A 13,151-nucleotide genomic window follows, 5' to 3' on the forward strand; every position below is an offset into this window, starting at 1 on the left:
CTGGGAACGAGAAGACCAAATGAAACTCAAGTATCCCCAGCTATTTAAGAAAAATGCAACCACTACTGAGGCTGAAGCTACCGCAGAATTTCGGGACGAAATTCCAAATCAACGGGGGGATGATGTGACACCCCAGGAAAATCAGGAAAACAACACAACTTAACTAGCTTCCTCAGTAACCACGTGCTAAATTTCGGGACGAAATTCTCTTAACAGGGGGAGAATGTGACAACCCTCAAAATCGTATGTATTCCGTACAATTTATTATTGATAATTAAAGTGTTTGACGACTGTGTGGAATTACTTAACTGCTCTCTGATTACTGTGATATACTTACATGTGTTTGTTAACGTACTTGGCTTGTGCAAAAAACTTGACTAAATGGTCCTGAATATTTTCCTATGTGTTAGGAATTAATTGTGTTACAAAAATATATGTATAAGACGCCTTACGGAATAATTAAACACTTTAACGAAACAGTATCCGACCGAACAACCGGACATTACCCGGGACGCCAAATATTTGTCAAACACATTATTTAATTATTTTTGGCTAGTCATGGTCCCCGTATGCCATAACACCCACCACAAATAAACTGACTAACAAGTGTAAGTTTATTACTTGGAATTTAACTACCTTGTTACATTTTAGTCACAATTTTTACACTAGACCCCCCCCCCAACCGTAAATCAGCCCCCATGGACCCCACCCAAGATCTTAACCATACTTCCAATCTCCTAACTAGATTATGATCTATTATTTTAATTGATTTAGCTTGTGAAAGTTGCCAAGATATATGAAACAATCTTTATAAGTATGTAACTCATGGATCCTCATCATCACAACAAATATCACACTCAACCTCACTACTCTCTCTCTCTCTATTCGGTTCCCCCAAACCGAACCCACCCCCTCTCTCTTCACATCTTCATCTTCCATTTTTACAAGTCCCTTTTTAAGCTTAGAAGGATTCAAGAAGGTAGCTACTTGTGGAGCTTCAAGAAGGGCTTTGTCTTGCTTGTTCTTCATCTTTTCTCATCATCCTCCTCAATAGATTCTACCCTAGCTATAAGCTAGTAGTAAGCTCTTGTTTAACCTTTGTTCATCTTATTTTATGGCTAACATTGTAGTATGATGCTTATGTTTACAACTAAAATGCAAGAACACTAAAAATATAAACATAAAGGTTACATGAAGTTTACTTGTATATGAAATGCTATTAGTTGATGTTGTCATGGGTATGTTGTTGGTTTAGGGTTGGTTAATACATATATGATGATTGATCGTCGAACTCTTGATAAAATCCGTTGTTCGGACATGTGTTGATACAATATAGTAACATATTAAACTATAAAGAACATGCTGAATCATATTTCCAGCCGACTTCATCAGGCTGTAAACAGGTTGTAAACACTACGAAAAACTGATATTTTGACTCCAAAACGTGTTATTATGAAATACGGTTCTGATGGAACCGGAATCGTAATTTTTGGACTACGTTTACTATTTTAAAAGCGTCTTTTCGTAACAGTAGCTAGAGCTGCAATTTTTCTGCTGAAAAAGTGCGTCTTGTTTTCTGTTATAAATTGTAATCTGTGTGGAGTCTGATCACGAAATTTATACCATAGTTGACCACCGATGTATTTGTAATTACCCCACTGGAATTTCGTAAATCGGACACTCGATGAATTTTTAATAAATTGTTCCGTGGACTGTGGTCAGAAATACATAAATCTGAGTTCAGTCCGGAATATGAATTTTTATAAAATATTGGTAGTGAACCGGACCCTGATATTTTTACACAATTAAATTTGGAATGTTTAAGACATTCTATAAAATTTTGGGAATTTTTGGAATAATTTAACTATTTTATTTAAATGTCCGAAAACAGCCGGTTTTGAATATTAATGCTGAATTGATATAAGTTGTGACTTGTGTGTCTAAATGTCGAGTATGCTATCTGTGAATGATCCAACATGTTATATGTGTTAAGTGCACTATCGTATGTTTGCTTATGAGTAGGGAATGGATGGGAAGTATATATACGGGCATAAACGGTTAAAGTAATGCTTGCTATGTGATAGATACGTGTAGGAACTTTGTGCGCTATTTGTAAGACACTAAATGACTAACTGTAAATCATACTAGGACGTGATTGACCGACCTTGACTGTTAGCGATATTTGAGAATCTAACCGAGCAAACCGAGGTGAGTTCACACTTTTCTACAAAGCATGGTAAATTCCCGGTGGGAATGGGAATGGGTACAGGAATAGGGATTCCTCGTCCTTTGAGACGTGTTCAGGAATGTAAATTCCTCGTCCTGTTGGGACGTGTTAAACTTACTGGACTAGAACTCTATCAGCGAAGTCCCTCCCTTTTTGTATCGACTTAATCGCCGAGGCTATGGCGAGCGGGTCATTAGTTAATAGCGCTATTAGGTTTAACAAACCTCACACCGTGTCAGTCGGACGGGCGTGTACTAATGGACTATGGCACGTCAGTGGTCATAGAACACCGACGCTAGGGCATAATTGATTTCTTTTATTAGTAGTCGATATGATAAAGGAGTCTGGTAGTTTAAAATACTGGGGCAGCTCCCCACGGCCAAAGTGCCGGGCTGGATAGCCAGGGAATGTGGACATGGGATGGTTAACTAATTAAACGTTTTCGAACTATGGGGTAACCCCCACGGCTGGATAGCCGAATGAGATTAAACTATGTTTTTGGAAATAACTCTAAAATGGACAACCAACCATGAACTCACTCAACTTTGTTGTTGACTCGCTATTACATGCTTTGCAGGTCATTAGATGCTATGGAGCTTGCATATGGAGGTGGTCGTTGTGGGATGCGAACTGATATGTCCCGTATTTAATAAATAAACTTTATGAACTTATTAAACCTACGTTTTGGACTTTAAACTTATGAACTATGGACTTATGTTTTGAACTTATGTTTTATGCTTCCGCTGTTAACCTAAAATCGGATTACTTCCTATTGGTCACCAATCGTATTGTGTTTGGTTTTATTTACTTGATTATGTTGTTCAATATGATTGGTGGCTTGATCCTGGTCACGTCACGCCTCCAAGCGGTGGTACTCCGCATGGTGGATTTTGGGGGTGTGACACTAAAAGACCAAGATCCTACCTGATCTTCACACATACCTAAAAAGGTAGTTTCTTAAAAATGTTTTCTTAAACCTTCTTGTCTTTACCACTTTTAGTCATTTCCCCTTCTTCAACCTTCAAACCTCCATTGAAGCTTGAAGCTTCAAGCTTCAAAAGCTTCAATTGTTTGGTTAAAAGCATGGTTTTTAGCTCACTTTTTTGCAAAACTACTATCATACAACAACGTTTTAAGTTTCTTACGTTCAGAAAAGTAAAAATCAAACAGTTTTAAACTTAAAACAAATGTTCTTGAGCTAAAAATACTAGTATTGTTGAAGCAGCACGGCGCCGTGTAAACTCCTCTGTATCTCTAAAATGTTAACGGTTTGTCATGTTTAACTAGCATGTCAAGTCAACAGAGTGGCAAGTCTTCAACCAGTTCAAGGAACAACCGAAGAGGAAGGTTGCTCTCTTTAGAAGCCACCCTTGTCCGATATGTGGTTGCGTTGGAGAATCCATCGAAGAAATGACTACGGTGGAGGAGGTCCTAATCGACCGCGTGAACTACCTCTCCATGGCGCCAGAAGATTTCTTTAGGGAGATCAACCTTCTTCACCAAGAGTTGAACATTTTGGTGACACCCCCGATGGAACCTATTTGGCCTCAAGAAGATTGGAACCTTGCCAACAAGGTTATTCAAACCAGATGGGACGAGATACCACCGGAACCTCGTGTCCAAATTTGTGCCATATATTTTATTTTGTCCAAATTTGTCAAAATGTCCATATTGTCTAAAGTGTCCAAATTGTCCGTTTGTATGTTTATGTCCACGGATGGACATTCCATTTTATAGTTTTGTTTTCCAAATGTGTGTGTATATATATATATATATATATATATATATATTTGTAATTTGTGTGGATGTGTATAATACATTCCATTTTATAGTTTTGTTTTCCAAATGTGTATATATATATATAAATTTGTAATTTGTGTGGATGTGTATAATTTTGTATTTATTATTACATGAACTAAATATATAATATACATACCAAATTATATTTATCATACTTGATGAATTTTGAAAGTATACATTTAATCTAAAATATATACTTTGTCACTTTTCGTTTAGAAATCTTCACAAAACATGAGTTTATATCTTTTGTCCAGAAACTCGTTTAATCATGTTTAAAGACTTCAAATAGTTTTCTAGTTATAAATTTCTTTGTTTAACAACTTTTGGTCATCACAAAATTTATAAAATTTTTGCCATAGTTTCTTTTGAAATATTGATTTTTCCCAAGTTTATACAAAACTTGTGTTCAAATCATTTTAACACAAAATATCATCAAGTATCAATAATCATCATATTTTGTCAACAAAAGTGCCATGATCATGATATAGTCTCTAACTTTCCCAGAAAAGGAAACTTTACTCTTGATTTTTGTCAAAAATTTGTAGAACAAGATTTTATTTAAAAGTCTTGTTTTAGGTGACTCATATAGTCACTTAAAGTGCAACTATGTATTCAAAACTCTTTCTACTCACATATTTCATGTTCTTGATTCTTTCCAAAAATGAAAACTTTATTCAAGTAATTTATCAAAAATTTAGTTTCTTGGATTTAAATAATTTCTCATGCTTCTCTAGCATGCATGTTAATTATTTAAATAAAAAAAACCCATGTTCACTTTTGTTGATTAATCTTGGTAGATCTTAACATGCATTTGTTTAGATCTTGTTTTTATACAAAAATAACCGATATTCATATTCACTAGTATAAACTTCTTCAAGTTCATCCAAAATCATAGAAAAATCATAAGATAAAAATAATGATTTTTGGTTTTTCTTAGTGTTTTTCATATGGGTTTTGTTTTGATTTGATTCAAGATGAACTTGTATTCTTAAAAAAAACTCAAGAATAACAAAATAGAAACTAGTGAAGGATTCTTACAATTTTGCTAGAAAAGTAAAGATGAAGATGTGAAATGTTGATGATTTGAGAGCTTCTAATGTCACCAAAGTGCTTCAAATAGCTTTCCTAGTCTCACAAGTGTCTTCATTCATCCATAAACCTCCATGTTTGCAAGAATTTCTTATGTTTGAGATTTGAAAATGTGAAGATGGTGGTGTGTTTGGCTTGGCCGATTGGAAGAGAGAGAGAGTAGGAGGTGGTAAGTTTTGATGGTTTTGTTGGGATTATAGAAAAAAGTGGAGTGTTTGAGAAGGTTTTATTTCTCTAGTTCTTACACTAATAGTCATATTATGTTTCCAACACATCAAAACTTAGAAAATGGTGGCATGGGGGCCCACCCAAAACTGTGGGTAAGGAGGGGGGGGGGGGGAGGGAGGTTTTGTATATATTTTTTTTTTATAAAATGTTGATTAATATACAAACTTTATAAACTTTGATATTTTATATAAAAATATCTACAATGTTTCAAGCCCTCATATTTTAAAGTAGTGTGACACTAGGTAAAACTAATCCTCCAAAATTATTAGTTTGTTGATCGGATGAAAAAGTTGGTTCGGGTCCTGTACCTGGTTAAATATTTACACTGTGTTTTATTTATATAAATACATGACAAAAATTGGTTTTGCACATGTTTTATCATCCAAATTAATAATCCAACTTTTTGGACTAAAAGTTTTATATTTCTGACACAGTTCCGGTACCGGCTTTGCTGTCAGGCAATTTACTGAACTAGCCGTGCAGCTTAACGAAATAAGATTCAATTGCGGATTTTGTGTCGTTTTTAATACCCATTATATTATTTATGTCAAACAATATTTAGTTTTGGGTTTTCGGACAATTACTGTTTCATTCTACGGAGTGCTGTACACTTCCGCATGATTACTGTATTTTTCTGCGGACTTGGACAATTTGGTTTTTAATTGGAATTTTCTAAATAATAAGGCACATGTTATTTTAGACAAAGCTTTTATAAAATATATGTGTAGACATATCTGTATGTCTTGTTTTTATCGTGTCAGACTGTAGCGCGACTAGTACTGACAAGTATTGTTTGTTCGCGTTCCTAGTATCAGTCTAGGATATTGTTTCTAATCGCAACGGATTTGTTATCATACTTAACTATGATTTTTAAAATCCCTAGACTTTTAAGACTTAATTAAATAAAATCAAGTCGAACACGCGAAAATAATTAATGTAATTAGTTGTTCGGATTGTACGGAATTACTGGAATTTTGCCGATTGTCAGAATTTGCACCTTGCTTTGCAAGAATAAGTGAGGAATTAGTGTTTTAAAAACATAAAGTATAACAACAAATCTCATAATAAAATTTTATGATATCATACAAAATTTCACCTAACACACCTATAAATTAAATTGCTACACCAACTTCATAGAAAATTCTTGATTGGTAAAAAGTTCCTCAAGCTTCTTCCCATCTCCATTGCCCTGTAACCAGAATATAGACTATTCCAGATCACATCTCTCTTAGGAATTGCATTAAGCAACAGGTGTATTTATCAAATGAATGGAATGTGTATAAGCAACTGCTCTAAGAAAATTAAACTAGAGTTTCGTATTAGTGGAAAATAGTGAAGTTGATGGACCATATGTAGTCCACTCCTAGTCCTAGAGGTAATGCTTATTCCTGCTAAGAAGAATGTTTAGAACATCATTCAAACATTGGCCGTTGCTGCTACGGTTTATTATAATAATCAAACTAAAGATACTGCTGGTTGTCATTTGGATCAGCTAAGAAGTGGCATTGATTTGAGATTTTAGGCTACTTAATTGTTAGGACTAATGGGCTTAGAACTGAAGTATAATAATCAAACTAAAGATACTGCTGGTTTTCATTTGGATGATTGGAATCCTAAGTTAAAAAGGTTGGATGATGGAAGTATATATAAAAATCAAAAATGGTAGGTGTAGTAATGGGGGTAATCAAAATCCTTGGACATGTTTTGATTCTGGTGAGATTGGGGGTGAGGGTTAAATTTGAATATTTGATGTAAAAAGTCAACAACACTTCACTATCAGATATAAAGATATCATATCTGAATTGCTGCTACATACCGAGATCATTTTCTATTATACACATGGGCTTTACTTAAATGTCATACAAAGTCAACAAATAGTTGAAATAATGTGATGTCTTAGGTCAACTGTTGTCAAAGGAGGTATCAATTAGATTTACATGGGGACATTGGGTCAACTATGAATATCAAGAGGGCAACTATAGCATTAATCAAAGCAAGCCCTTCAAACTTCCAATTTTTTTTTTTTTTAATATTATTATATATTTGATAATCCATTAACTCTCCAAATGTTACATCGAAATAGAAGGTAAACGGGCAACAAGTTGCGCCACTACCCTTTTTGAATAGCAAAACCAAGTCTTTTAAAAGCACAAGTGCATAAAAAATCCTACCAACTGAGATCAACAATCATGTAAATATGTAATGTTTACGTAGGTACCATAATCAAAATAAACAAGAAACACATTCAAACTCTTACCAACCGAGATCAAGAATATTAGCTACCTTGCTTGTATGCTTCAAAACTCAAAGCCTTCTGGCTGATCAAGAAGAAGCAGCGTTTCCGTGTAGAAACACACATTATATGAACCTCTTCCATTAATCTCAAGATTATTGAACTGTTTTGAGCAGGGGTCATAAACAACAAGCGATGAATCTTTATCCTGTTCACGACGATATTCAATTACCGGTTCACCACTCTTCCTAAATTCCAGTACTGTTAGTACGGTTTCGGCAGGTGTGTAAATAGTGAATAGCTTCGTAAACGTTTTTTGAACATCCCCCTCCATCATCCATACAACCATCTCATCTTCAAGAACAACAAGTGACTCCCTTAGCTTAGACAAATACAGTGATTTATATGATGGCTTGTTTGCTAAATTATCTGGAAGGATTACTTCTTTAAATTCCTCACTTGTGATATCAAACGTTTATAAACATGAAATCCACCATCCATGGCAATCCGGTCCATAGCAAGCCAATAAAGAACTCCATCTACAACTACCTGGAGACCGGTAAACTGAACTGCTTTACGAGGGAGATTGTTACAAGGACTTCTCCACACCCCTGTGCTTAATGTAAAAACTTCAACTTGCCATGGGATACTATCAGGTATACTTATCGTCTCGGTCCGGTCCTATTATGAATATATGTAATCTTGACAATCTTAGGATCGCTAGTCTCACGACAAACCCCGAAACCTATAACAGTATCATACACATTTGACACATAACGCACATCAACAGCAACAGCTTTTCTAATAGAAAGATTCCAAAGAACAACCATGTTATCACAGCCATCACTGTACAAACACAACAAGCCATGAGAGCTACCGATTATAACATAAGTTTTGAGCATGTTAAACAACGTGGGACGAGTCACAGAAACTCTCTGAGTGGGGAAGCTATCATCGTCAACAATTGAAATATTTTTTTCCCGAATATCAACTTTGTCTATATACCTTACGAGTAGATGCTGCATCTGGCCCCTATAATGCTTTATAAAATCAGTGCTATCGATGAGAGACTTCCATGGTTTGGAGACGGATCGGAACTGAATCAACGATTTCACTGGAAGCTTTTTTATGATTTCCTCTTGGATTTCGAATGGTATGTTGTCTGACATTTTGATTTGGATTTTCTAGGGTTTACGAGACAAGATGAAAGGAAAGAACGATTCATTACCTTTTAAGTCAACTAGTCTGGGCCGGCCCATGTGGAAGTAAAACCTTATTACCATGTTTTATGTACAAGCCAGGTCCACTACAGTGATCATTTCACAATTCCAAAAACTTCAAATTATTTATATTTATATTTATGTATACTATATTTCATTAGTCAAGCCAAATTACGATTTTCGTATGTTTAAATTTACAATTTTACTATTAGTTTTGTTTTTCATTCTCCTAGCCAAACTATGATTTTGCCCTCAGCTCAATTTTATAGTTTTACTTTTACCATAGTTTTTGTTTTTTTTTCCCTTCCAAATTACGATTTTCCTCCCAGTGTAAAATTACAAACGAACCATCTTTTAGTTTTTTTTTTTTTTTTTTGACAAAACTATAGTTGTTTTTGTTTTAATTGGTTGGCTCGGTATAATTAATGGCAAAACTATAAATTTGAGCATAGGGCAAAATCATAATCTGGCTAGGAGAAGAAAAAAACAAAACCAATGTCAAAACTATAAATTTAAACCAGACAAAATTGTAACTTGGTTGTACCAATAGGAAGTGCCAGGAAACACTACCATACTTTTACTAAATAAAACTAAAATGACGGAAAAACTACCGCTTGCAAAATTACAGACATGCCATCGTTTTAGTGTTTTTTTAACAAAACTATGGTAGTGTTTTTTTTAATTGGTTTGCTAGGTGTAATTTTGTATTCATGCCAGACAGTAGTTTTTCCATTGTTTTAGTTTTTTTAGCAAACGTATGGTAGTATTTTGTTTTAATTAGTCGACTCGATGTAATTTTTTTTTAAATCATGTTCTGAGTAGTATGTACAACCGAAACACAGACATACATGCTATAAGAGAGAAATATTTTGCTTAGTGCCCCGCAACGCGAGCGAGAGGAAAACTAGTTTATTACACTATAATATCACATCTAATGCTATTTTCATCCTTTAACTAGTATATACTTATAACACGATTGCTTTGGTGAATTTTACATATAATATTTATATGATTTTATGTAATTTTATATTTATTTACATTGTCACCATCTAACTAGGCTGGGCTTGGTTAATAGTGGATTGAATAAGATACAAATCATAATTTTGCAATTATAATTGGAGGTCCGACAATCAAAAGAAAGCCTAAAAAGACTTAAATTAGTATCTATTGCGTTAAAGACCTAAATAAGTATCCACTGCGTTAATTAAAAACATGAAATCAACAAGCATACCCAGTAAATCTCACAAATAGTAAAGCTAATGATAGGGTATAGTGTTAGAAAATATAAACATGATTTCTTTATATATTTCGGATATTATGTATGTATGTTAACTTAGGTTATGTGACTTATAATTATATGTAATTATGAACCGGTATATTAGAGTGGTTATGTTGGTTAGGAGACACCGATTCAAAGGGTAGTTTCCCTCCATCTTTAACCGCTCATAACTGCCATTTATATGTTTATATTTATATGTCTTGCCGGTAACTATTCTTGGCACCAAGACAATTTTAACCGCCAAAATTGTCCCTCAATCTAATCTCTGCAAACATAGAACAAACCAAGTTTGTTGTCATGAATCCAATTTATCATAATGCTTCCCCTGATTATCAATCTGATGGCCAACAAAGTGGTACCAGAGCGGGTTATGTTAGCGATGATGATCTCAAGCCGTCTTCAACAATGATGCCGTCTAAACACTGCACTGAAGAGAAGCGTGAACAGAGATGGATGCAGAGGCGGTGCTACTACTGCAATAAGCCAGGCCACCAGATTTCTACATGTGCAATGAAAGAAGATGATGAGGAAACTCAATTGCTCCGTCTGGCAGTAGACACCGGAACGCATAAACTACATAACAATGATCTTGAACTTCAAAACGGTCAAAGGATTGAATACATAGTGGTTGGCACCGACGGAGGTCTTTGGTCGGAAATATGGTATGTTAGTAAAACTCTTAAACATCACTATTCTGGCAATATGGAAATGTTCAAATGTATAAAAAAACTTATCAAGTGTTGAAACGAACACCGGAGAAAATCATTTCTTCTTCATAAGAGGCATAGGGGTCACTGAAATCGTATCAGGGATGGAAAAGATCCGTATTCAGAGTGTGTTTTACACTCCGGATATTGATAGAAACGTATTAAGTTTAGACCAACTGATTACACAAGGTTTCACCGTTAAGTTTATCAGAGACAAATGTAAATTGTTTCCCACATTCAGTGTTCCATTGTTTAATAAGAAGAGTGACAAAACTGGAATGACTAAAGAAGAAGAAGTTGGTATGTTAGAGAAAGAATCAGTGATAAGCAGAGAAACGAAACATGAAAGATTCAAAACTGAATTCTTAAATGATTACTTTGAAAGTTTGAATGTATCAACGAACGAACCGGACTGGAACGTTCTGATACTTCAAGCAATGTCTTTCAAAGAATTCAATGACTGTAAAGCACTGTTAGACATGTTAGAGGATGAGGAGTATCTTATTAAATACAGATATCATCTCGATATCAAGTTCAATGAAATGATAGATTGGTTTCTGAAAGTTAAGTTAGAAATCTTCACAAGACCCTTGCCGGCATATGCTTCGGAAAACAGGAAGGTGTGTTTATTAGATTTATACATGAGTGTCAAACGAGAAGGGGGACACCGGATGGTTACTGAAAACAATCTATGGGCAAAGATTGCCAAAGAGATTGGTTTTGACTATAGTGAAGGTGAATACATGAGGTTACTATATGCCATGTACTTGGATGTGATGATCTACTATTACAAGTACAAATCGATACAAGAAAATGCACATCAGAAAGAGGAGATCAAGACAGTGACTGATCCAAGGCAAAGCAAAAATGATGAAGTCAAAATGGAGGGAACAGAAACTGTGCAAGTAGACCGAAACTCAAGAACCAAAGAAGTTGAAGAAAATGAAGCTGATTGTAGGTCCCTCTCGGAGGATGACGAACCTAAACCTTGTTATACTAACCCACTAGCAAGTGCGGAATCCAAGCTAGCAAGCAAACCGGGATGAAGCAAGCACAAACACAAACACACAAGGTTCACCGATTAACACCACTTGTATTAATACGAATGAAAGGTTCCGGTTACAAGCTCAATGTTCACAAATGTGTTTTGCAAACTCTCAAAGTGTGTGTGTTTCGGACAGAATGCTCTCAACTATCTCTCGGGTGTTTCTGTCTCTAAGTGTCTGTCCACTACTCAAACACAACACACTGCATGGGTATATATATACCCAGCTCAGCATGTCTGGTCCGAAGGATCCGATAGATGATCGAAGGATCATCTATCGATGACAAAGTGTTCGAAGGATCTACATATACTTCGAAGGATGGCATATCCTTCGAAGTCCAACATTATCCTTCGTAACATATCTTTCGAGGCCATCAAAGGATCTACATTATCCTTCGATGAACTATCCTTCGACACAGAACATTTACAAACATTTTCTAACTGTTGGTCCAAGTCAAACCAGGAGGACGGTTGACTTGGTCAACTTACAGGACTGACAAGGACATCGTTTACATCGTGACCGAATACAGACAAAGTACAGACACAAGTGCACCAACAAACTCCCCCTTGGCTGTAGCTTTGTCTCGATCTTCGATGGTTGCAGATTTGTCTCGATCTTGATCATCTTTGATCTTCATGTCTTCAAGACTCTGATGTCCTTTCAAGTCTTCAATGTCGGAGGATCTTTAAAGTCTTCACGTCTTGAAAGCAGAGAGTGTATCAACAAACTACTCGTATCATGTAAGAAGTGTGTTGACAAACTCCCCCTTAACATAAGCTCCCCCTTGGGTTATGCTCGTGAAAAACTTGATCTTTATGAAGTGAGATCCTTGTGGTGTTGATGATGGTCCGCGGTAACTCGATCATCTTCATCTTTTGAGTGCCTTCGCGTCGTGTCTTCATTCCGAAGCTTGTCATCGACCATGTTCTCCTAGCCTTTAGAATCTGCACATGCAAGAGATCTAAACGCGTAATGAGAACAACTGCTTGGAATGGTTAGCATAAACAAATGACACACGTATGACCATGTCACAATCAAACACCGTCCGACAGTTTGAAAGTTTAATAAATTTGTCAATTTTAGTTTAAAACTTTCAAAACTTGCAAATTTCGACCGTTTATGAAGATTTAGTCAGTTCGGTTTTCAGTCAGGTTTCAGGTAACGAAGACTAGAGTTCCAACATCGTACGATCGAAAATAAAGTAGAAATAAATTTTTTTTTTTTTGGTATTTTTGAATTTTTCAAATGTAAAGACTGAAAGCAGTAAATAAATATATACAGACATTCTTTTTACGAGTTTCGAGGGTAAGAGAATCATATCA

At 35.3% G+C, this 13,151-nt stretch overlaps 1 long non-coding RNA gene across 1 annotated transcript; it reads right to left on the reverse strand.

The window, feature by feature from the left end:
- Positions 1 to 6,389: 6,389 nt before the first annotated feature.
- LOC118479651 lies at positions 6,390 to 8,767 on the reverse strand. The gene is made up of 2 exons (XR_004859799.1): positions 7,628 to 8,767; positions 6,390 to 6,533 (listed from the first exon to the last, which is right to left on the reverse strand). It is a non-coding gene; the product is annotated as an uncharacterized LOC118479651 (long non-coding RNA).
- Between the last annotated feature and the right edge of the window lie 4,384 nt (positions 8,768 to 13,151).

This window comes from Helianthus annuus, chromosome 6 (assembly GCF_002127325.2).
Source record: "Helianthus annuus cultivar XRQ/B chromosome 6, HanXRQr2.0-SUNRISE, whole genome shotgun sequence".
Lineage (NCBI taxonomy): Eukaryota > Viridiplantae > Streptophyta > Magnoliopsida > Asterales > Asteraceae > Helianthus > Helianthus annuus.